This window comes from Pipra filicauda, unplaced genomic scaffold (assembly GCF_003945595.2).
Source record: "Pipra filicauda isolate LSUMZ 115617 unplaced genomic scaffold, ASM394559v2 scaffold895_size56994_pilon, whole genome shotgun sequence".
Taxonomy (NCBI): Eukaryota; Metazoa; Chordata; class Aves; order Passeriformes; family Pipridae; genus Pipra; species Pipra filicauda.
In genome coordinates, this window is record NW_024105081.1 from 32,373 (window position 1) to 55,618 (window position 23,246).

At 55.1% G+C, this 23,246-nt stretch overlaps 1 long non-coding RNA gene across 1 annotated transcript; it reads left to right on the forward strand.

The window, feature by feature from the left end:
- Window positions 1-4,839: 4,839 nt before the first annotated feature.
- On the forward strand, window positions 4,840-7,596 carry LOC113995013. The gene is made up of 4 exons (XR_003543259.2): window positions 4,840-4,924; window positions 5,192-5,377; window positions 6,619-6,875; window positions 7,082-7,596. It is a non-coding gene; the product is annotated as an uncharacterized LOC113995013 (long non-coding RNA).
- The last annotated feature ends 15,650 nt before the right edge of the window (window positions 7,597-23,246 follow it).

The following is a 23,246-nucleotide window of genomic DNA, read 5'->3' on the forward strand; positions in this document are numbered from 1 at the left end:
GGATTAAAACACAGCGACCGAAATATGTGGGTTTTTTGGGTGCTGAGCATCCAACGTGTCCGAGGAGCTGCAGGTGCTTGGAAAACACGAGGATGCAGGTGGAGCATCACCCACTGGATCTGGTGGGAATTGGGGGCCACCACGGTTGGTTTTGCAGCTCCAAACATCCCACCCTGGTGGGGGGAGCCCAACCTGGGCCTGGATGGGGATGGGGAGAGCGAGAAGGGAGGCGGGAGGGTGGGGGAGACCCCAGGGACTGTCCTCCAGTGCTTGAGTCTTCTCGGGAGGTGGCTCCTTCCACCTGGAATTCCCACCCCCAAACCCTCCCCAGGGTGGTGGCCTGCACCTCTCTGAGGCACCTTCACCTTCCTGAGGGACCTTCACCTTCCTGAGGGACCTTTCTGAGGGACCTTTCTGAGGGACCTTCACCTTCCTGAGGGACCTTCACCTTCCTGAGGGACCTTTCTGAGGGACCTTCACTTTTCTGAGGGACCTTCCTGAGGGACCTTCAGCTTTCCGAAGGACCTTCACCTTTCTGAGGGACCTTCATTTTTCTGAGAGACCTTCATCTCTCTGAGGCACCTTCACCTCTCTGAGGGACCTTCACCTCTCTGAGGCACCTTCACCTTCCTGAGGGACCTTTCTGAGGGACCTTCAACTTTCTGAGGCACCTTTCTGAGGCACCTTCACCTTCCTGAGGCACCTTCATTTTTCTGAGGCACCCTCACCTTCCTGAGGGTCCTTCACCTCTCTGAGGGACCTTTCTGAGGCACCTTCACCTTCCTGAGGGACCTTTCTGAGGGACCTTCCTGAGGGCCCTTCCCCTTTCTGAGGGCCCTTGTCCTCAGGGTTCAGCCCCAGGAGGAGGACGGTGCTGCTCTTCCTGCCTGTCCCTTCCAACCACGTGGCTTTGGGCTCTGCCTCTGTCCAGGGGAAGGAAAACCTCCAGCAGCCAGGAGAATCCTCCCGGGAGCCTTCCGAAGGGATGGACTCCACCTCTTCCCCTAAAGCTGCCCTGCTTTGTGCAGAGAGCACAGGAACCCTCCTGAGAGCCGAGCTCTGGGGTTGGGAATCACAGTCTCCAGCTGTGATTGAATTTCTAATTAAAGTTTCCAGCCCAGGCACTGATTATCCTTTAATGCCAACGGGAACAGTGGCAGTGGGGAAGAGGGAGCAGAGCTCTGGGGTTGGGAATCACAGTCAACCTGTCCTGGCTCTTTCCAGCCAGGATAATCCACTGATTATCCTTTAATGCCAACGGGAACAGTGGCAGTGGGGAAGAGGGAGCATGGAAGAACATCCTCTTCCCACCTCTAAAAGCCACGTGATGCCAGTCCTGGAGAAGTCCCCACAGGTTAAAAAAAAAAACCACCCTGTTTTTGGGATTTTTCTGCCTCTGTTCTCAGAGAAAAGAACCTGATATCCTGAAACAGGAAAAAAAAAAAGGAGGGGGGGGAAATAAAGATCCCGAGGGGAAAGATCCCGAGGGGAAATGATGACAGTTCCACCCTCTGCCTCGGCTTTCCCAAGGGTCCTTCCAGCCAACAACTGGAAGAGGGAAACGCTCCCTCGGAGAGCCGGGAGGCCCAAAATCCTCCTCTGGCTTATCCAGCTCTTGGCCTGTGGGGCAGGGAAATGCCCCGTTTGCCTTTGCCCTCGGGTGTCTCCGATGGAGATTTGGGACAGATCCACCTCCCACAGCTCCAGGAACCCCCTGAGATCCCCCCCTGAACCCCCTCCCGGAGCCGGAGCTGGTGTGCCCAGGAGGGAGCTGGGCAACCAGGCAGAGCTGAGTGCCCAGGACGGGGTCACTCTCCTGCTCCAGGGGCTGGGCCGGGTCTGGCTGAGGAGCCACAAACTTTTCCCTCCTTGGATGTTTGGATTATTTGCAGGTGGGGTGGAAGGACGGGCAGGAATGAGCAGGAACCACCACAAGCCAAAAGCGGAGCCGTTCAAAGGCCGGGGGGAGATGAGAGCCCCTGCCCTGCTCGACAAAGAGACATTTCCATGTGTGAGGAAGGGAGGCAACCCTGGCTAATTAGGGGGACAGACCCAAAGCCTCCCGGGAGGGAGAGATTAAAAGAAAATCTTTGTGTTCCAAAGGTGAAGGGACCGGGAAAGCTCCTGTTCGACCAACCCGAGAGCCCAACGGGTGTCCTGGGGCAGCTCCGGCTCCGGGAGGGGGTTCAGGGGGGGATCTCAGGAGGTTCCTGGAGCTGTGGGAGGTGGATCTGTCCCAAATCTCCATCGGAGACACCCGAGGGCAAAGGCAAATGGGGCATTTCCCTGCGGGACAGGCCAAGAGCTGGATAAAGCAGAGGAGGATTTTGTGTCTCCGGCTCTCCGAGGGAGCGTTTCCCTCAGTTTTTGGCTGGAAGGACCCTTGGGAAAGCCAAGACAGGGCGTGGAACTGTCACCATTTGGCCACTCAGATTTGGAGCTCTATAAAATTTGGGCCCTAGATCTGATTTGATACCTTTGGGGATTTACCAGTTGTTACATCATGTGGGTTGTTTTTTGGGGTTTTTTTCCCCAAAACATTCTTTGTCTTCTCCCCTGTTTTATTTTCCCTTTTCACTCGGCCAGAGGCTTTTGGATTAAAACACAGCAAAGAGCGACCGAAATATGTGGGTTTTTTTTGGATGCTGAGCATCCAACGTGTCCGAGGAGCTGCAGGTGCTTGGAAAACAAAACGTGCAGAAGAGCTTTGGGGTCCCTTCCCAGCCAAACCATTTTTGGGATGAGCAGTGTCCTGTTCATCCCGTGGGAACTCCAGAGCTGCTGTTCCCGGGAATAACGAGGCTGGGGCAGGTCTGAGGTGGTGTTTGGTGCAGAGGGGGACGGGTGGGTTTTGGAAAACCTTTGGATAACAAGCTTGGAAGGTGCCCGGTGTTGAAGGAGGTCCTTCAGGAAAGCACCCAGCCCCCCCAGCAGCCCCAGGGAGGGGCACGGGAGGGTTAAACCCGCCCCTAATCCCGGTTTAGGGGTGGAGGAGGCATCACCCACACCCCCAGTGCCCCTCCAGCACCTCCCTGGAGGCCTCACCCGCCCGCAGAGCCACCTCCCAGCCCGGGTGTGAGCCCGAGAAAAGGCATTTTAGATGATTTCTCCCCTTTTGGAGAGGCCGGGCCCCGGTGGGCGATTCCACAGCCAGGGCGTGAGGAGGATCCCGCCTGGCCCCGGTCCCAGTAAATCCCAGTTCAGGCACAGCTGAGCCCCATTTGGGGATGATTAACCCCAGCCCTGCTCGTTTGTTTGGCCTGTCTGGAGGGCTAAATATAGTGATGGGCGCGGGGGGAGAATCGTGTGCAGCTGCTGAAACACCCCCCCCCCCAAAAAAAACAACCCCAAAAATGATTGAAAAAAAATACGAATCCAACCAAACGGGAAGGCCACGGCTGGGAAATGAGAAGAAATGAGAAGCAGCTGCGAAGAGGAGGGATGAGATGCCGGGACAGGGAGGGCCTGACTTCAAAACTCGCAGGAAAACGGCACGAGAAAAAATTCCCCGCCCGCTTTTGGAGCCCCTGTGCCGGGGTGGGCCCTGGGGGGGGAGAGCCGGGGGCAGGAATGTCCCCGGGGGCAGGAATGTCCCCAGGGGCAGGAATGTCCCCGGGGTGGATCCTGCAGGGAGAGGGGCAGCAATCCCTGCACCGGGATGTTGGGATGCCAGCACAGAACCCCCCGCTGTGCCTTTGGGACGGACCCAAAGCGCCCCGAAATGTCCCCAACGGGCAGGACCCGGGGAGATCCCGCGGCTGGGAATTCCGGGAATGAGGAGCTCGGAGCAGAGAAACACTCTGAAAACACACAGATGTGGGAAGGTGTGGGAAGGTTTGGGAAGGGAAGGTTTGGGAAGGAAAGGTTTGGGAAGGGAAGGTTTGGGAAGGAAAGGTTTGGGAAGGGAAGGTTTGGGAAGGGAAGGTTTGGGAAGGAAAGGTTTGGGAAGGGAAGGTTTGGGAAGGGAAGGTTTGGGAAGGGAAGGGAAGGTTTGGGAAGGTGTGGGAAGGTTTGGGAAGGGAAGGTTTGGGCAGGGCAGGTTTGGGCAGGGCAGGTTTGGGCAGGGCAGGTTTGGGCAGGGCAGGTTTGGGCAGGTTTGGGCAGGGCAGGGCAGGGCAGGGCAGGTTTGGGCAGGGCAGGTTATAGGCCGGGCCGGTTTTGGGCCGAGGCAGGTTTGGGCCGTTGGGCGGTTGGGCAGGGACGTTTGGGCGGCCCGGTTTGGGCTGCCGGGTTTTGGGGCCGGGCCGGAACGGTTTGGGAAGGGCCGGTTTGGCAGGTTTTGGCCAGTTTTGTGCCGGTTTTGGGCGGTTTGGTGCCGGTTGGGCCGGGAAGGGAAGGGGGAAGGGAAGGAAGGGAAGGGAAGGGAAGGGAAGGGAAGGGAAGGGAAGGGAAGGGAAGGGAAGGGAAGGGAAGGGAAGGTTTCTGATCCGAGTGGAGAGATCTGGTGGAGTGTCTTTTGTCTTCTTGAGGAAAGCATTAAAATTTTGCTTCGTTAGTTCTTTATTGGTTGGGTATATCTGTTTTTCTGTTTTTTGGGGGGTTGGGCTTCTCTTTTCTTATACGTGTATAGCGTTTTTGTAACTAAATAATCCTAAATATATATATATATGTATTGTTTTAGTTCGGTTTATATCAGGTTCTTTGTTGTTGGGTTTTTTTTTTTCCCCTTTTTTTCCCTTTCCTTTAATAAGGGAAAAGGGCTTTTTGGAGTGGGTTGGGGGACTCGGTGTGGAGCCTGCTCCAAACCACGACACCTCCAACCCCTTTTTACCCCCCCCCCCGGCTCCAACGGCAGCTCCAGCAGCTGCACCTGAACCGCCGTTCCTGCCGTTTAACGTGGGCCCAGAGCTCGGGGAGGGCAACGCCAGCGCTCAGCTCCCCCCCCCCGCCTCGGATCCCCGTTCCAGGGGCATCCTCTGCCCAGGTGAACCCCCGTGTTTACCTGCCAACCCCCTCTCCCCGCAGGTGTTGCCCGGGGGGGGGGGGGACACACGTTCCTGGGGTCACCCCGAGCTCTCTCGCTCTTTCCCGCTTTGCTCGCGGCTTCCTGTTTGCCCCGGGGGGTTTGGGGTGAGAGCAGCCCGGGGGGGTTTGGGGTGAGAGCAGCCCCGGGGGGGTTTGGGGTGAGAACAGCCCGGGGGGTTTGGGGTTTGGGGTGTGGTCAGCCCGGGGGGGTTGTGTTTTGATGCAGCGCAGCGAGGGAGAGCGGGCTGGCATCGCCCGGGCTGTGGTTTTGGCAGCTGCTGGCACCGGGTTCCCCCCGCGGGCAGGTGCTGCTCCCGCGACCGCGAGGAGGAGGAGGAGGAGGAGAGGGGGGAGCTCAGCTCTCACATCAAGGAGCTCCCAACTGAAGTGCCGCCCGCGTGCTCGGCTTGTGGTGGGTGGGCCCAGCCCTTCCTGAGCCCCAAAATCCGCTCTGGGGGTGCACCTGGGGCTGCTGAACCGCCCGGCCCTGGTGCTGCTCCTCACCCTGTTCTGCTCCTCCTCACCCTGGTTCTGCTGCTCCTCACCCTGGTGCTGCTCCTCCTCACCCTCCTTCTGCTCCTCCTCACCCTGTTCTGCTCCTCACCCTGTTCTGCTCCTCACCCTGTTCTGCTCCTCACCCTCCTTCTGCTCCTCACCCTCCTTCTGCTCCTCACCCTGGTTCTGCTCCTCACCCTCCTTCTGCTCCTCACCCTCCTTCTACTCCTCACCCTGTCTCTGCTCCTCACCTTGGTGCTGCTCCTCCTCACCCTGGTGCTGCTCCTCACTCTGGTTCTGCTCCTCACCCTGTCTCTGCTCCTCATCTCTGCTCCTCACCCTGTCTCTGCTCCTCACCCCGTTCTCCTCACCCTGTCTCTGCTCCTCACCCTGTCTCTGCTCCTCATCTCTGCTCCTCACCCTGTTCTGCTCCTCACCCTGTCTCTGCTCCTCATCTCTGCTCCTCACCCTGTTCTGCTCCTCACCCTGTCTCTGCTCCTCACCCCGTTCTCCTCCTCACCCCATTCTCCTCCTCACCCCGTTCTCCTCCTCACCCTGTTCTGCTCCTCCTCACCCCGTTCTCCTCCTCACCCCGTTCTCCTCCTCACCCTGTCTCTGCCCCTCAGCAAACCACGGGGCTGGCAGGGAAAGGGGATTCTCCGTGGGACACGTCCCGGGCTCACTCACTCTGCCAGGGTGACAGGAGCTGCCAGGCTCCCTCTGTGGGCCCTGGGAAAGGGCACTGCAGGCACAGAATCCCAGGATGGCTGAGGCTGGAAAAGCCCCCCGGGATCACCGAGTCCCCCCTGTGCCCGATGCCCACCCTGTCCCCCAGCCCAGAGCCCTGAGTGCCACGGCCAGGCCTTCCTTGGACACCTCCAGGGATGGGGACTCCAAACCTCCCTGGGCAGCCCCTTCCAGAGCCCGACCACCCTTTCCACGAGGAAATTCTTCCTCACAGTCCTCAGCTCAGCCCAGGCAAAGCTCACCAAGGCCGTGCCTCCTGCCCACCCCTCTGTCCTGCTTTGGGTCTCTGAGCCCAGATGATTTTCCCTCCAGAGAAAGGAGAGCTGGGACAGCGGCACAACCCCGGAGAAACTCTGGCTCTGGGCAAATTCATTCGAAGCCCAGAACTTCTTTTCCACCCCCAATTTGCAGGAGCCAGGAGGGATTTAACCCCCGGGTTTGACAATCCCACGTGGAGGCAGGAGAGGGAGGAACGCGGGCAGAGAGTCTGACCCCCTGTGCAAACCCCCAGCTGGGAGAAGAAGTTCGATTTGCTGGGGCCGGGGGTAGCAAAGAGCTCGGACAGGAACCTGCACTAAACCTTTGACACACAAGACATTTCCCTTTGGGGCCGAGGCAAACAAAGGAAGGAAGTGTCTGGGACTTTTAAAGCGACCCAGTGGAGACAGGTAAGGGCAGATAAGGGCTGAAGGAAGAGTGGGTTGGGCAGGGGAAGGAGCTCGTTTGGCAGACCTGGTGGAGTCCTCAGAGCTCTGCGAAGCAGAGGGGAGGTGAAGCTGCCTCGGGGAAGGGAGAAACGGGCCCAGAGCGGCCCCCAAGTGCTGAGCGAGGGGTTTCTGTTCAGCCTCCGCTTGTTTTCCCGCACACTTTGCAGAGTTCTCTGTGCCCGAGGCTGCCAGGGCTGCCCTGCTCACCCCCTGGGCACCACCAGGCTCTGGGAAGTCTCCTGGGCTCAGGTGCTGGGGCAGCCCGGACCATTCCTGGCAGATCCCACCATTCCTCAGCTTTTCTTCGGTGTGAAAGAGCCTTTGCCCCTTCCCAGCGCTCGGATCCCCCCCGGAAAACGAGCAGCTGGAGCTGTTCTTGCCCTGCAAAAGGGGAGAAAACCCCCGTGGGATGGAGGGATTGAAAAATAACACCACATCATTAAAAAAAAGGCTCTTCATTAGCCCTGTTCTCTGTCCCTACACCACTTGTATGGGGGGGCACGGGGAATCCTCGTGTTTCCAGCACTGGGAATGGCACCAGCAAGGAGTTTTCCGTGGGATGCCGCCTCTGACAGCACATCCTGCACCACCTCAGCTGCTGAGGGACCTCAGCCTTTCCCAAAGTAACATCCCCGTTTCCTCATCCCTGTAAAAAAATAATAAAAACTAAAAGAGATCGCTGGAAGATTGTCCCAGATTTCGAATGCCAGGGTTAATCTGGCCTGGGCGGGGTTAATTTTCCTCTCGGGGTTTCGATTCCTCCGAACAGGAGTCACCCGTGTGGTGACTCCCCAGGTGCCCTGCAGGAATATCCCTCCGGGAACGTTTTGCTCTTTGACCCCCCCAACTCTTCCCACTCTCCACAAAATCGCTCCGGTTTCTTTTTTAACCCTTTTTGCTCCCTCGGGGAGGGAGCAGCAGGATTTAGTCCAGGCGTGGGGAGGAGGTTCCCTGGGGGATCCACGGGAGGGGTGGAGGGTTAATTGGTGGGATCTCCAGGAGGAGCAGGAGGGTCCTCGGTGCCATCCCTGGCTCGGTCACAGAGTCACAGAGTCACAGATCCCACCCCCGGGCAACTCGGGCTCATCATCCGGGGGGTTTTGGGTGCTGTGGGTCGTTAAAGAAACACCCAGGGACTGGTTTTCTCGGCCGGGACTCGCCAGGGCTGGACGAGCCCGGCGCGGTGACAACAGAGCTGCTGCTTTCTGGGTCCTTTATAAAGCAAAGCGGACAAAACGAACCCAAGGTTCTGAACCCAAAGTTCTCCTTTCCTACGGGCACCTCGTCTGGGGCTCGTTCCCGGGGGTTTCCAGCGGAGGAGCCGCTGGGCTGAGGCAGCTCCTCCCTCCTTCCTCGCCCGGCAGAGCCGCCGGTGAGGCAGCGGAATCCCTTCCGATCCCGGAAAACCGGCCGGAGCACCATCTGGAGGCGGCTCCCGGAAGGTGTGGGCAGAGCTGGTAGCTCTGGTAGCACCTTTGGGGGGCCGAGCAGGACCCAGCCCGGCTCCAGAGCTCCCGTCCCACCCGTGGCCTTGGATCCCAGGGCCTCGAGTTATCCCGTCCTGCCTCTTCCCAGCTCGGCCAAAGCCCGTTTCTGGACGTTCTGCCGTGTCACCCGCAGCCAGGTGGCCCCAAAAGGAGGGGTTTTCCCAGTGGGTGTCCCCGTGGAACAGGAGGGAAGCCCTCGGATCACGCTTTTCCCCCTCCAACCTTTGCATTTATGACCCCGCTGCAACTTCTCGCCCCCGTTTCTCTGCCCTCCATCAGTTCTTTTTCCCCGGAGGGCCGAGCCCAGGGCAAGAATCGCTTCCCTGGCCCGTTGGCCCCACTGTTTTGCTGCTCTCCCTGCCCCACAGCAGCTCCCTGAGGCTCTGGAGCTTTCCCAGCCCGGCTGGAGCAGCAGCGAAGGCTCCTCCGGGCTTATCATCCCATCAGAGCAGTTGGGAGACAGTTGAGTGTCTCTCCAGGGCCCGATAGAAGGGAAGGCTTTGCTCGGGCAGATAAGGGGCCCTCAGGAGGAGCCCGTTGGTATCTGAGGGTCTCCCAGGCCCGGCAGACACACCCTGAGCACGTGTGGGGCGGGGGGGCCTCACGTAGGCAGAGGGGTCAGTTAACTGAACCCTCGCTATCATCGCCCTCCTCCTCCCTGGGATTGTTTCTCCCGCTGATCCAGCCCTTGCAGGGACCTCCGGGGCTCCTCAGCTGCAAACAGTCAAATCCCAGTGGGCTTTGGAGGTGGATTAATTCAGGGCAGATATAAGCACTTTGGGAAGGTGTTTCAGCCTCAGCTTTTTTGGAAATGCTTTGAACAGCTGCTTTTTCTGCTCGAGCAGTAGACAGAGGGTTCAGTTAACTGAACCCTCACTATCATCGCCCTCCTCCTCCCTGGGATTGTTTCTCCCACTGATCCAGCCCTTGCAGGGACCTCCGGGGTTCCTCAGCTGCAAACAGTCAAATCCCAGGGGGCTTTGGAGGTGGATCAATTCAGGGCAGAGATAAGCACTTTGGGAAGGTGTTTCAGCCTCAGATTTTTTGGAAATGCTTTGAACAGCTGCTTTTTCTGCTCGAGCAGCTGCCCAGCTCATGGGAGAGATTCCCAAACGTCCCCCGGGAGGTTTGGGGGGAACCGGGAGTGTCTGGAGTGCAGCTTTTCCATGGCAGATCCAGACAGAGCTCCCGGAGTCAGCCCACGTCAGAAATCCCAGCTCTGGTGGTTGGATTGGATGTCACATGATGGCACAAATCCCATCTCCGGGGGTTTGGTGTCACCCCACGGCACAAATCCCAGCTCTGAGGGTTTGGTGTCACCCCATTACACAAATCCCAGCTCTGAGGGTTCAATGTCACCCCATTACACAAATCCCATCTCCGGGGGTTCAATGTCACCCCATTACACAAATCCCAGCTCTGAGGGTTTGGTGTCACCCCATTACACAAATCCCAGCTCTGAGGGTTCAATGTCACCCCATTACACAAATCCCAGCTCTGAGGGTTCAATGTCACCCCATTACACAAATCCCAGCTCCGAGGGTTCAATGTCACCCCATTACACAAATCCCATCTCTGGGGGTTTGGTGTCACCCCACGGCACAAATCCCAGCTCTGAGGGTTCAATGTCACCCCATTACACAAATCCCATCTCCGGGGGTTCAATGTCACCCCATTACACAAATCCCATCTCTGAGGGTTCAATGTCACCCCATTACACAAATCCCAGCTCTGGGGGTTCAATGTCACCCCATTACACAAATCCCATCCCTGAGGGTTTGGTGTCACCCCATTACACAAATCCCATCTCTGAGGGTTTGGTGTCACCCCATTACACAAATCCCATCCCTGAGGGTTCAATGTCACCCCATTACACAAATCCCATCTCTGGGGGTTTGGTGTCACCCCATTACACAAATCCCATCCCTGAGGGTTTGGTGTCACCCCGTTACACAAATCCCATCTCCGGGGGTTCAATGTCACCCCACGGCACAAATCCCAGCTCTGAGGGTTTGGTGTCACCCCATTACACAAATCCCAGCTCTGAGGGTTCAATGTCACCCCATTACACAAATCCCATCCCTGAGGGTTCAATGTCACCCCATTACACAAATCCCATCCCTGAGGGTTGGATGTCACCCCATTACACAAATCCCATCTCCGAGGGTTCAATGTCACCCCATTACACAAATCCCATCTCCGAGGGTTGGATGTCACCCCATTACACAAATCCCATCTCCGGGGGTTCAATGTCACCCCATTACACAAATCCCAGCTCTGAGGGTTCAATGTCACCCCATTACACAAATCCCATCTCCGGGGGTTCAATGTCACCCCATTACACAAATCCCAGCTCCGAGGGTTTGGTGTCACCCCATTACACAAATCCCATCTCCAGTGGTTTGGTGTCACCCCATGGCACAAATCCCAGCTCTGAGGGTTCAATGTCACCCCATTACACAAATCCCATCCCTGAGGGTTTGGTGTCACCCCATTACACAAATCCCATCTCTGAGGGTTTGGTGTCACCCCATTACACAAATCCCATCCCTGAGGGTTCAATGTCACCCCATTACACAAATCCCAGCTCTGAGGGTTTGGTGTCACCCCATTACACAAATCCCAGCTCTGAGGGTTCAATGTCACCCCATTACACAAATCCCATCTCCGGGGGTTCAATGTCACCCCACTACACAAATCCCATCTCCGAGGGTTGGATGTCACCCCACGCTCGGGGATTCTCTGAGCAGAACGTCCCGGCCACCTTTATCCCGAGGAATCAGTGGCCCCAATTCCCAGAACCAGGAAGAATCAGCGGGTGCACAGAGGCTGCACTCACAGAGAGTTTGAAAACAAGGAGGGCAGGAGCTGCTTTTGCATAAGGTTGGGTTCAGAGTTTTGGCATGTATTATAGAAAATCATATATTATATATGTTTTTGTATGTTATAAAAATGGGTACTTATATTATATAATATCTATATAAATATATATAATATATTATATATAATAGCCTTCCTAAATCTTCGTTCACAAAACCTAGCCATGATGATGATAATATATAATATATAATATATAATATATAATATATAATATATAATATATAATATATAATATATAATATATAATATATAATATATTATATATAATATATAATATATAACATATAACATATAACATATAACATATAATACATACATATATACATACATGCATATATACATATATACATATATTATATAAACATAAAAATATATATTATATAAACATATATATTTAAAATATATATTATATATTATATAAATATATTTACATATATTTATATACGTATACTATATATATACTATATAATATTATATATATATTATATATACTATATATATATACACACTATATATATACTATATATATACTATACATATACTATATATACAATATATAGTATATATATTATATGTAATATTATAATATATACTATGTAAATATAGAATATTATATACGTATATTATATAAAAACATATTTTTCCTTTCATTTTAAACTCTCTCGCAGGTTTCTCGGGCCCTTCCCAGCTCCGTTGTGAGGAGGACGAACGCCCTCCCCGGGCAGCGCCGCCTTCTCTCAAGTCCTCCTCTGTTTCCCCTCCCCGTTTACACCCGAGGGAAGCCGCCGCTTTTCCCAATTTAGATTTTTTTAAAATCCACATCAAGGGGGGAGAGGGGTGGGGTCGGAACGCTGCTTAAAAAAATAACCTGAATAATCTAAATAATCTAAAAGCGGCGCAAAAGCATCGCTCTTGTTCCCGGGGAGGGAAGGGCGACGCGATCCCGTCCGCGGGGATCCTCTGCCCTCTGCTGGAGCCGAGGCCTGGAGCAACAGCCCTTTTCCCAGGAAAAAGAGCTCGCAGCCTTCGGGTCTCGGGGTCTCCGTGGGCAGCAGGAGCTTCCTGTCCTGCCACCTTCCGTCTGGGAACATCCAAGCCATTTATGTCATGGTTTGAGGTAGCCCCAAAATCCAATTCCCTGGTCCTAGCCCCCCTCCCCATCTCAACCTAATGTGGGAGGGGTTTTTCCAGACAGAACACACCGGACTCCAAATGGGGAAAGGGAATATACTACAATGACTGTACAAATAAATACTATAACACATTATATACATATTATATATTATAACATATTATATCTATCTATATATATTATATACACACACGATCGCAACTGTCTCTCCCACGACATATAGTATTTACGGTGGATCAGATCTCTTCTCCCCTCCAAATAAAAGTCCAGGAGGGAAAGAAGGACAGATCCCTTCCACATTTAGGGCAGCAGCTCCTCTTCTGTCCTCCATGCAGCAGTTGATAGCTGGGTTGTTGGAGCTGGATCCCTTTTCCATACGCACGAGGGGGTCTCCAAGCCCCTCGGCTCCCCTTCGGTCCAAGCGAAGGCCTCACCCGTGGGCTGCCAGCAGGGACCAGACTCCCTCCACCACAGGTATGGCACGAGATGCAGGGGCATCTTCGTGAAAGTCCCTTCCTCAGTGGTTCACCCCTGAGTCAGAACATCTTGGGCAGCTTTCAGTTGCAAGCCTTTGCCTCAGGAGTTCCACCAGAGCTCCTGTGCCCCGTCTCAGGCTGCCAGGTTTGAGGGGGGGGCCAAGGTCAACTGCCCCCACATTCCATCTGGCCGTCCCGGTCCAGCTCCGGGACGTCTTTTGAGCTTCTCAGCTCCTCTCTCTCTCTCTCCGGTGCTGCATGTCCGAAACTCTTCTCCACAATAGGAGTCCAGCGATATCCGCCGATATTTAATGCCGGGAGCAGCGCTGGGAAATTGGGCAAAAAACGGGATCTTGAAAGCAAACAACGGCTCTTTTACCGAGGAAAGAAAGCCCTGAGGCTCCACATCTCAGGTGCAGCAGGTGGGCCACCCTGGGACTCCAAGAGCAGCAAGAGCTTTCTGTGGTGGTACCTCTGGGCTGGGAGGAATTTTCGTCCGTATGGAATTTTGGCAGTCGGAGGGCCCATTTCAGAGGGCCCATTTCAGTGTCGCTCTGCTGCCAGCGAACCACTGCCCTTCCACCCAGGAAAGAAAGCCCTGACCCTCCGTCTCTCAGGTGCAGCTGGTGAGCCACTTTTGGAACCACATGCACAGCAAGAGCTTTCTGTGGTGGCACCTTTGGTCTGGGAGGAATCTTCGTCCATATGGAATTTTGGGAGTTGAACAGACAATTTCTGTGCAATCGAACGACTGCTGTTCCACCCAGGAAAGAAAGCCCTGACCCTCCATCTCTCAAGTGCAGAGTGTACCACTCCTGGCACTCCATGGACAGTGAGAGCTTTCCGTGGTGGCACCTTTGGTCTGGGAGGAATCTTCTTCCATATGGAATTTTGGCTGTCAGACATGAGATTGCAGCGCAGCTCTCAGAAATGGAACGACTGCCCTTCCACCCAGGAAAGAAAGCCCTGACCCTCTGTCTCTCAGGTGCAGTTTGTGAGCCACTCCTGGCACTCCATGGGCAGCGAGAACTTTCTGTGGTGGCACCTTTGGTCTGGGAGGAATCTTTGTCCATGTGGAATTTTGGGAGTTGGACGGACAATTTCTGTGCAATCAAACAACTGCTGTTCCACCCAGGAAAGAAAGCCCTGACCCTCCATCTCTCAGGTGCAGCTGGTGAGCCACTTTTGGCATTTAAAGGACTGCAAAGTCTTTTTGTGTGGGCACCTTTGGTCCGGGAGGAATCTTTGTCCACGTGGAATTTTGGCAGTCGCACCAACAATTTCTGTTCAGCGCTCCTGAAGGGATCGACTGCCCTTCCACCCAGGAAAGAAAGCCCTGACCCTCTGTCTCTCAGGTGCAGTTTGTGAGCCACTCCTGGCACTCCAGGGGCAGCAAGAGCTTTCTGTGGTGGCACCTTTGGGCTGGGAGGAATCTTCGTCCATATGGAATTTTGGGAGTTGAACAGACAATTTTGTGCAATCAAACAACTGCTGTTCCGCCCAGGAAAGAAAGCCCTGACCCTCCATCTCTCAGGTGCAGTTTTTGTGCCACTCTTGGCTTTTAAAGGACTGCAAAGTCTTTTTTTGTGGGCACCTTTGGTCTGGGAGGAATCTTCGTCCGTTTGGAATTTTGGGAGTTGAACAGACAATTTCTGTGCAATCAAACAACTGCTGTTCCGCCCAGGAAAGAAAGCCCTGACCCTCCATCTCTCCGGTGCAGTTTTTGTAACTCTCTTGGCTTTTAAAGGACTGCAAAGTCTTTTTGTGTGGGCACCTTTGGTCTGGGAGGAATCTTCGTCCGTATGGAATTTTGGGATTCCAACAGCAGCCAATTTCTGTGCAGCACTCCTGCAGGACAACAACTGCCCTTCCACCCAGGAAAGAAACCCCTGACCCTCCATTTCTTAAGTGCAGTTTGTGAGCCACTCCTGGCACTCCGTGGGCAGCAAGAGCTTTCTGTGGTGGCACCTTTGGTCTGGGAGGAATCTTCGTCCGTTTGGAATTTTGGGAGTCGGACGGACAATTTCTGCGCACGTTTTTAAAGGGGGTATTTTTGGGTACAGGGTGATTGTTTGGCTGGTTTTTTGTGTTCTTTTGTTGTTCTGCCAATACACAGATATCCTCTAATAAAGGGCTGTTAATTTTTCCTTTCTCCGTGTTTCCTAAGTTGGAGCCTCTTCATTTGGGATTTACAGTTGCTTAGAGGGAGGAGTTTGGTCAGAACTCCTCCTCCCGAGCAAAACACTTCACTCTCATTAAACTGGGACATCCTGGAATATCTGAGTGGGAAGGGACCCACAGGGATCATCTAATCCAACTCCTGGCCCAGGACAACCCCAAAAATCCCACTAATCCCAAAATCCCAGTGTCCAAGCACTCCCTGACCTCTAAAATCATGGAATGTCCTGAGCTGGAAGGGGCCCACGTGGATTGAGCCCAACTCCTGCTTTGGGATGACCCCAGAAATCCCACTGATCCCAAAATCCTGATGCCCAGAATTGTTGTCCAAACAGCCCCTGACCTGTAAAATCATGGAATGCCAGAGGGATCACAAAATCATGGAATATCCTGAGTGGGAGGGGACCCACAAGGATCATCAAGTCCAACTCTCGGCCCAGGACAATCCCAAAATTCCCACTAATCCCAAAAATCCCAACTCCTGGGAGCTTTGTCCCTGAGCTGTGGCTTCCTGGGAGCCTTCCCTGGGGAGCTGTTCCAGTGCCTGAGCACCCTCTGGATGAGGAGCCTGTTCCCAAAATCCACCCAAAGCTTCCCCCGGGACCTGGGTTTGGACAATCCCTTCCCTGGACTCAGCATTCCCGGGACATGGGGCTCCTCCATCCCCGGGAGTCTTTTTGGGAATGACACCCTTGGAGTAAAACCAACCGGGAGTTTTATCCCGAACGCTCGAATCCTGCTTTTTATTCCCGATATTTTCAGCAGCTGAGCATTCCCGGGGAACTGGGCTGGGGGTTTGTTGGACCTCCAGCGTTCCCTGCTCCAGAGGGAGCCTGGGAATGTGCCGAGCCCTGTCCCAGGTGAGCTCCATTCCAGAGGAGGGAAGGGAAGGAGGCACCTCCAGGAGGAGCTCGTGTGTCGCTGTTCCCGCCCGGGAGAGCCCAGAAAAACCGGGAATTACCTTCCTTTGTCCTTCCTGGCACTTCCTTGTTTCCTCCTGCCGGGGGGGAGGGGAGGGAAAAGCGAAGGGATGGAGAAGAGAAGGGAAGGATCCAGGGAGAGCTTGGAGCCCCTTCCAGGGCCTGAAGGGGCTCCAGGAGAGCTGGAGAGGGACTGGGGACAAGGCCTGGAGGGACAGACACAGGGAATGGCTTCCCACTGCCAGAGGGCAGGGAGAGATGGGATTTTGGGAAGGAATTCCTGGCTGGGAGGGTGGGGAGGCCCTGGGATGGATTTCCCAGAGAAGCTGTGGCTGCCCCTGGATCCCTGGGAGTGTCCAAGGCCAGGTTGGATCCCCCTGGGATGGTGGGAGGTGTCCCTGCCCATGGAAAGGTGGGATGGGATGACCTTTAATGTCCCTTCCCACCCAACCATTCCATGATTCCATGGTTTTCCCTCAATTATTCCAGGGTTGAGCAGCTTTCCCTGTTTTCCCACCTGTTTATTTCCATGGGATCCCGGAACAGTTTGGGTTGGAAGTGACTCTTTGAGGGTCATTTTCCTTCCCTGGGGGCTCTGAGAGCTGGGGAGGGACTTGGGATAAGGAGGGATGGGCCAAGGGGGAATGGCTTCCCACTGGAAAAGGGAGATTTAGATGGGATTTGGGGAAGGAATTCCTGGCTGGGAGGGTGAGGATGCCCTGGGATGGATTTCCCAGAGGATGCCCCTGGATCCCTGGAAGTGTCCAAGGCCAGGTTGGAGCAGCCTGGGATGGCGGGAGGTGTCCCTGCCCAGGGCAGGGATGGAGTAGGATGGGCTTTAAGGTCCCTTCCCACCCAACCCATTCCATGAATCCAGGTGTTTAAGGGCACTGAGCAAGGAAAACTCGGAGATCCTTCCCACAAAAGCAGCTCCCAGAGCCGGTTAATCCCTGTGGGAATCCAGCCCCTCCCCTGCCATCCCGGTGATCCCTCGGGAAGCTCCGCCGGTTCCAGGCGCGGCTCATCCCGCTTTTCCTGCCTTTTCCCGCTGCTCGGCCGCTCTTCCCCACCCGGTGGCGCCGGAGCATCGTGGAATCCGCGCCCTTGGAATGTTCCTCCTGCCCTGGGTCAGTATTTGGGGCCGTTTCCTTTGAACTTTGGAATCTCTCCCATCCCAACCCGCCCTTCCCGGCGCTCCCGGTTAAAGGAAGGGGGGAGAGTTTCTCGCCTTTCGTTTTCCTCTTGGGATTTTTGTGCTTCCCTGGGACAAATTCTGGGAAGAATTGGCCGGAATGTGCAGCCCAAATTGTTGGAAGTGTCCCTGCACTTGGCTGGAATGTCTGTGGCTGGAATGAGTTTTTCCTTCAAGGAGACCCTGCTTTCTGATCTTCATTTCCTGGGAATCCCCCCCAGGATCCTCCCACGGGATTCTCCTGGGCTGCTCCTCGAGGAAAAGTGTGGATTGGGGTTTGTAATTCCTGGTTTTCCAGCCTTTTCCACGCTGGGGTGGCTGTAACTGCCCCGGGGTTTCTTATCTCTCCCCTCTGGACTTTGGAATTGCTGATAACATTCCATCCCACCCGCTCCAAAATTCCCTCGGGGTGGCTTTGGAACAGCCAAATCCTTTGGATTTTACCACAAATCTGGCTCCAAATCCCGGTGCCAGAGGGCAGGGAGAGATGGGATATTGGGAAGGAATTCCTGGCTGGGAGGATGGGAAAACCCTGGAATGGATTTCCCAGAGAAGCTGTGGCTGCCCCTGGATCCCTGGAAGGGTCCAAGGCCAGGTTGGATCCCCCTGGGATGGTGGGAGGTGTCCCTGCCCATGGAAAGGTGGGAATGGGATGATCTTTGAGGTCCCTCCAACCCAGCCCATTCCAGGATTCCCTGAGCTGAAGGCAGCTCCTGGCCCGTTCTGTTCCAATCCAGGAATGTTTGGCTCCCAGGGGATCCAAAGGTTTGGCTTTTCCCTTCCTTCCCTCCCTTCCTGTTGCTTCTGGGACTGGCCATGGCTTGGCCACGGACCCTCAGCTTTCACTTCCAGCTGGGAATGGTCTCTTGGAGTCTCCAGGGCTTCGTTTCAGTCTCTCTGGACGTGCTGGAGAAGCCGAGGGATGGATAAATCCCACGTGGAAGCTTCTCCAGCCCTTGGGCCCTTCCAGCCCTCGGCGTTTCCTTGCAGACACTCCAGTTTTCCCACTGGATTCACCTGGGCAGGTTTGTTTTCCCCCTTGGCACGAAAATCCCATCATGGACATAATCTTTGCCCTCATTTGCTATCGAGTTCCTTGGAATTAATGAATTCCTTATTGACTTCCCCGGAGCTCATTAATTTGGAGTTCCCTGGTTCCCTCAGGTCTGGGCTCCGGAGGGTCTGGAGGAAGCTGGGAATGAACATCCAGGCTGGGGATCAGCTCACAGGGAATATAAACCCAGCCCTTATCTGCTCTGCCCAGACAATCCCGGCTCAGCCGGGTCCATAAATGTTCCTTATCACTCCCTGGAATTTTATCCTGCTGGGGAACGAGGCCGCTCCTTCCTGGGATCCTCCCCGGAGCAGCTTTTCCTGGGAATGAGAAGGTTTTCCCAGTTCAGAGCTGCCTGAACTCCTCCCCTGCAGTGCGGGGAGGGAAGGGAGGAGGGATCCCATCCAGGGTTCCTTTGGAGAAGGGGTTAAACCCCCTCCATCCAAGTGGGATGTGGTGGGAATAAAAGATCCCACCTGGCCCTGCAGACCTGCTCCATTTCCTGGGCTGGAATCCTCCAGGATTCCATGAGAATTCATCCTGGCTGAGTGGAGGTTTGGAATTCCTGTGTTTTCCACGTGAGGGACAGGGATTTCTTGGAGCTGAGGCCTGTTCTCCATGTAAAAAACAGGGATTTGTTGGAGCTGAGACCTGTTTTCCATGTGAGGGACAGGGATTTGCTGGATCTGGGGCCTGTTTTCCATGTAAAGAACAGGGATTTTCTGGATCTTTTCCATGTAAAAAACAGGGATTTGTTGGATCTGAGGCCTGTTTTCCACATGAGGAACAGGGATTGTTGGATCTGGGGCCTGTTTTCCATGTGAGGGACAGGGATTTCTTGGAGCTGAGGCCTGTTCTCCATGTAAAAAACAGGGATTTCTTGGAGCTGAGACCTGTTTTCCATGTGAGGGACAGGGATTTGTTGGATCTGGGGCCTGTTTTCCATGTAAAGAACAGGGATTTGCTGGATCTTTTCCATGTGAGGAACAGGGATTTGCTGGATCTGGAGCCTGTTTTCCATATAAAGAAAAGGGATTTTCTGGATCTGAGGCCTGTTTTCCATGTGAGGAACAGGGATTGTTGGATCTGAGGCCTGTTTTCCATGTGAGGAACAGGGATTTGCTGGATCTGAGGCTTGTTTTCCATGTTAAAACCAGGGATTTGCTGGATCTGAGGCCTGTTTTCCATGTGAGGAACAGGGATTTGCTGGATCTGGAGCCTGTTTTCCATGTTAAAACCAGGGATTTGCTGGATCTGAGGCCTGTTTTCCATGTGAGGAACAGGGATTGTTGGATCTGAGGCCTGTTTTCCATGTGAGAAACAGGGATTTGTTGGATCTTTTCCATATAAAGAACAGGGATTTGCTGGATCTGAGGCTTGTTTTCCATGTAAAGAACAGGGATTTGCTGGATCTGAGGCTTGTTTTCCATGTGAGAAACAGGGATTTGCTGGATCTGGGGCCTGTTTTCCATGTAAAGAACAGGGATTTCTTGGATCTGAGGCCTGTTTTCCATGTAAAAACCAGGGATTTGCTGGATCTGAGGCCTGTTTTCCATGTTAAAACCAGGGATTTGCTGGATCTTTTCCGTGTGAAGAGCAGGGACTGTTGGATGTGAGGCCCAGGGGGGTCCCCGCTGTCCCTGCTCCGCTCTTTCCTGGGCTCAGTCCCAGCCTGTGGAAGCTGCTGAGCTGCAGTTTGTTCCCGAATCCCGGAGCGTTCCTGCCCCGACAGGCCCGGGATGACACATCAAAGGCGCTCCGGGGGCTCCTCCCGAGGGATCAAAGGGAGGGAACAGGGGAGGGAACGGGGCGGCTCCGGCTCCGGGGCCTTTCATCTCCATTCCCCTGGAACATCCCGCTCCAAGCACTCCCAGCCTGATCCCACAATTCCAGAGCCCCTCTGCTCTGGAGCCAGGCTGGGAGAGCTGGGAATGTTCCCCTGGAGAAGGGAAGGATCCAGGGAGAGCTTGGAGTCACTTCCAGGGCCTGAAGGGGCTCCAGGAGAGCTGGAGAGGGACTGGGGACGAGGGCTGGAGGGACAGACACAGGGAATGGCTTCCCACTGGGAAAGGGGGGATTTAGGGGGGATTTTGGGAAGGAATTCCTGTCTAGGAGGGTGGGGAGGCCCTGGGATGGATTTCCCAGAGGAGCTGTGGCTGCCCCTGGATCCCTGGGAGTGTCCAAGACCGGGTTGGATCCCCCTGGGATGGTGGGAGGTGTCCCTGCCCATGGAAAGGTGGGATGGGATGGGGTTTAATGCCCCTTCCCACCCAACCCATTCCAGGATTCTGTGGGGAATGGTGGGAAAAACTCCCCTGGGAAGCGGCTGCTGGGAGGGAAGGGATCCCTGGGGGGCATTTTGGGGCAGAATTCCTGGTGGGATCCTTTCCTGGGTGAGGAAAGACAAGAGGCCAAAGGTTTCATGGAAAAAACTCCTTGAATCCAGCCAGTCCTTGTGTCCCCTCAGAGCAGGGAATCCTGGAATTGTTCAGCTTGGAAAACACCTTCAAGGTCTTCAAGTCCAACCACCAACCCCCGTGGTCACCACATGTCCCCACGTGCCACATCCCATCCCCGTGTTTTGGGGACAATTCCAGGGATGGGGATTCCGCCCCTGCCCCGGGCAGCTGGGCCAGGCCTGGAAAACCCTTTCCATGGAGGAATTTTCCCATGTCTTTATTGATCTGGATGTCCAGAACTCTGGCAGATCCCACCCAGGGGTGCAGGGAAGGGGATGGGCTGTCCCAGGAACACCCAGGAGAACATCCACCCCCTTTCTCCATGGCGCTTCCATGGAAAGAAGGGAATTATCAGGGATTTGGGAGTTGTGAGGGATTTTCAGGGATGTGGGGTGGCTTTTTCTCCGGGGAATGATTTGCTGGGGTGACCAGGATCTGTGGCTGGACGTTCCCAGCTGGTTCCTGGTGTTCCTGTGGATAATTAGGGCAGATCCCAAAGGATTTATTTGGGATAAAACTCCACATGGTGGAGTTTTCACTCCCTCCTGACGCAGCTTTTCCTCAGAATTCCCACAGGATGTTCCTCGGGATGAATCCCTGAGAGCTGCTTTTGGTTTGCCCTGTGGATCCCAGCTGTGGACAACCTTTTCCTTGGATCAAGGCACAGGATCATGACCTGGGAAAGCCCCTTTTCCACCTGGTCTCATCCCATCTGCGGGAATTCCAGTGTGGCTTTTTCCAGGACAGCGCTCAGGGTGAGTGGAAAAGGTCCCCAGGTTTTCATGGAAAAGGGATACAGGTTTTCATGGAAAAGGGATACAGGTTTTAATGGAAGAGGGATCCAGGTTTACGTGGAAAAGGGATCCAGATTTTAATGGAAGAGGGATCCAGGTTTTCATGGAAAAGGGATCCAGGTTTCCTTGGATGAGGTGCCCACATTTTCAGGGAAAAGGATCCAGGCTTCCATGGAAGAGGGATCCAGGTTTTCATGGAAAAGGTATCCAGGTGTCCATGGAAAAGCCAGGAGAGCAGAGGTGCTGCACCTGGGAGCTTGGGAATGTGTCAGAAATGAGTGGGAAAGGCTCAGGGAGAGGGAACGGGGATCCCCCGGGATTTGGGAGCCTTGGAGCTGCTCTGGAGAGGAGGGAGGAAGGAAAGGAGAGCGACTGGATGAGACCTGGGAAGCAAATCCAAGATTCCTGGAGCATCTCCTGGCCTTGGAGGGGGGATGAGATTTGGGAATCAAACATTCCTGCTGGGCTTTGTGTTCATGGACTCTTCTCCCATGAGGATCGAGGCTGGAAGTTGGAATGTCACCCGGAATAGCTGGGGATGAGGCCTGGGAATCAAACCAGAGATTCCTGGGATAATCCTGGCCCTTGTGTCTAGAGCTTTTCCCTCAGGATTGAGGCTGGAATTAGGCCTCTCACCTGACCTGGAATAGGCTTGGGAATCAAATCAGATATTCCTGGGATAATTCCTGGCCCTTGCATTGGAGCTCCTGAGGATTTACTGTGGAAGCAGGAATATCACTGGCCCTGGAATAGGAATCTCACCTGACCTGGAATAACCGTGGATGAGACTTGGGAATCAACCCAGATATTCCCGGGATAACTCCTGGCTGTTGTGTTTGAGCTCCTGAGGGTTTACTGTGGAAGCTGGAAGCTGGAATCTCACCTGACCTTGAAAATCAGGGGCTGGAGCTTTGGGAATCAACCCAGATATTCCCAGGATAACTCCCGTGCCTGAGCTCTGCTCTCCTGAGGCTTCCCTCTGGAATCAGGGATCTCCCCCGCCCTCGGGAACATCAAACCCTTCCCGGGGGGCGATTCCTGTGTCCAACCGCCCCCCTTTCCACAGGGAGAAGGGAAGGCCAGGCCTGCCTTAGGCCGGGTTTAAGTGTCCCGGTGTCTCATCGCTGCCCCAAGCCCGGCTCAGTTCCCGTCCCCTCCCCGTTCCCGCGTCTCTCCCGGCGCTGTGAGCGGCACATTCCCAGTTCCCGGAGCCAGGGCTGCGGGTCCCGAGCCAGGGCTGAGGTCCCCGAGCCAGGGCTGAGGTCCCCGAGCCAGGGCTGCAGGTCCCGAGCCAGGGCTGAGGTCCCCGAGCCAGGGCTGCGGGTCCCGAGCCAGGGCTGCAGGTCCCGAGCCAGGGCTGAGGTCCCGGCCGGTCCCCGAGCCAGGGCTGAGGTCCCCGAGCCAGGGCTGAGGTCCCGGCCGGTCCCCGAGCCAGGGCTGCAGGTCCCGAGCCAGGGCTGCAGGTCCCCGAGCCAGGGCTGCAGGTCCCGAGCCAGGGCTGCAGGTCCCCGAGCCAGGGCTGCAGGTCCCGGCCGGTCCCGCTCCCCGGGATGGGGCTCAGGCGTTCCCGGACCAGCCGGAGCTGGTTTTTTGGGAAGTGCTGACTCGGGGCGTTGTGCCGAGCCTGACTCAGCCGGGCGGGGCTCAGGGAGGCTCCCGGGGAGCAGCGCTCGGCTCCCGACCCCGCCCGGGGGCTCCTCCGGCTCCCGGAGGGTCGGCGGCGAGGATTCCCGGGGATTTGGGAGGAAAAGGGATGTTTT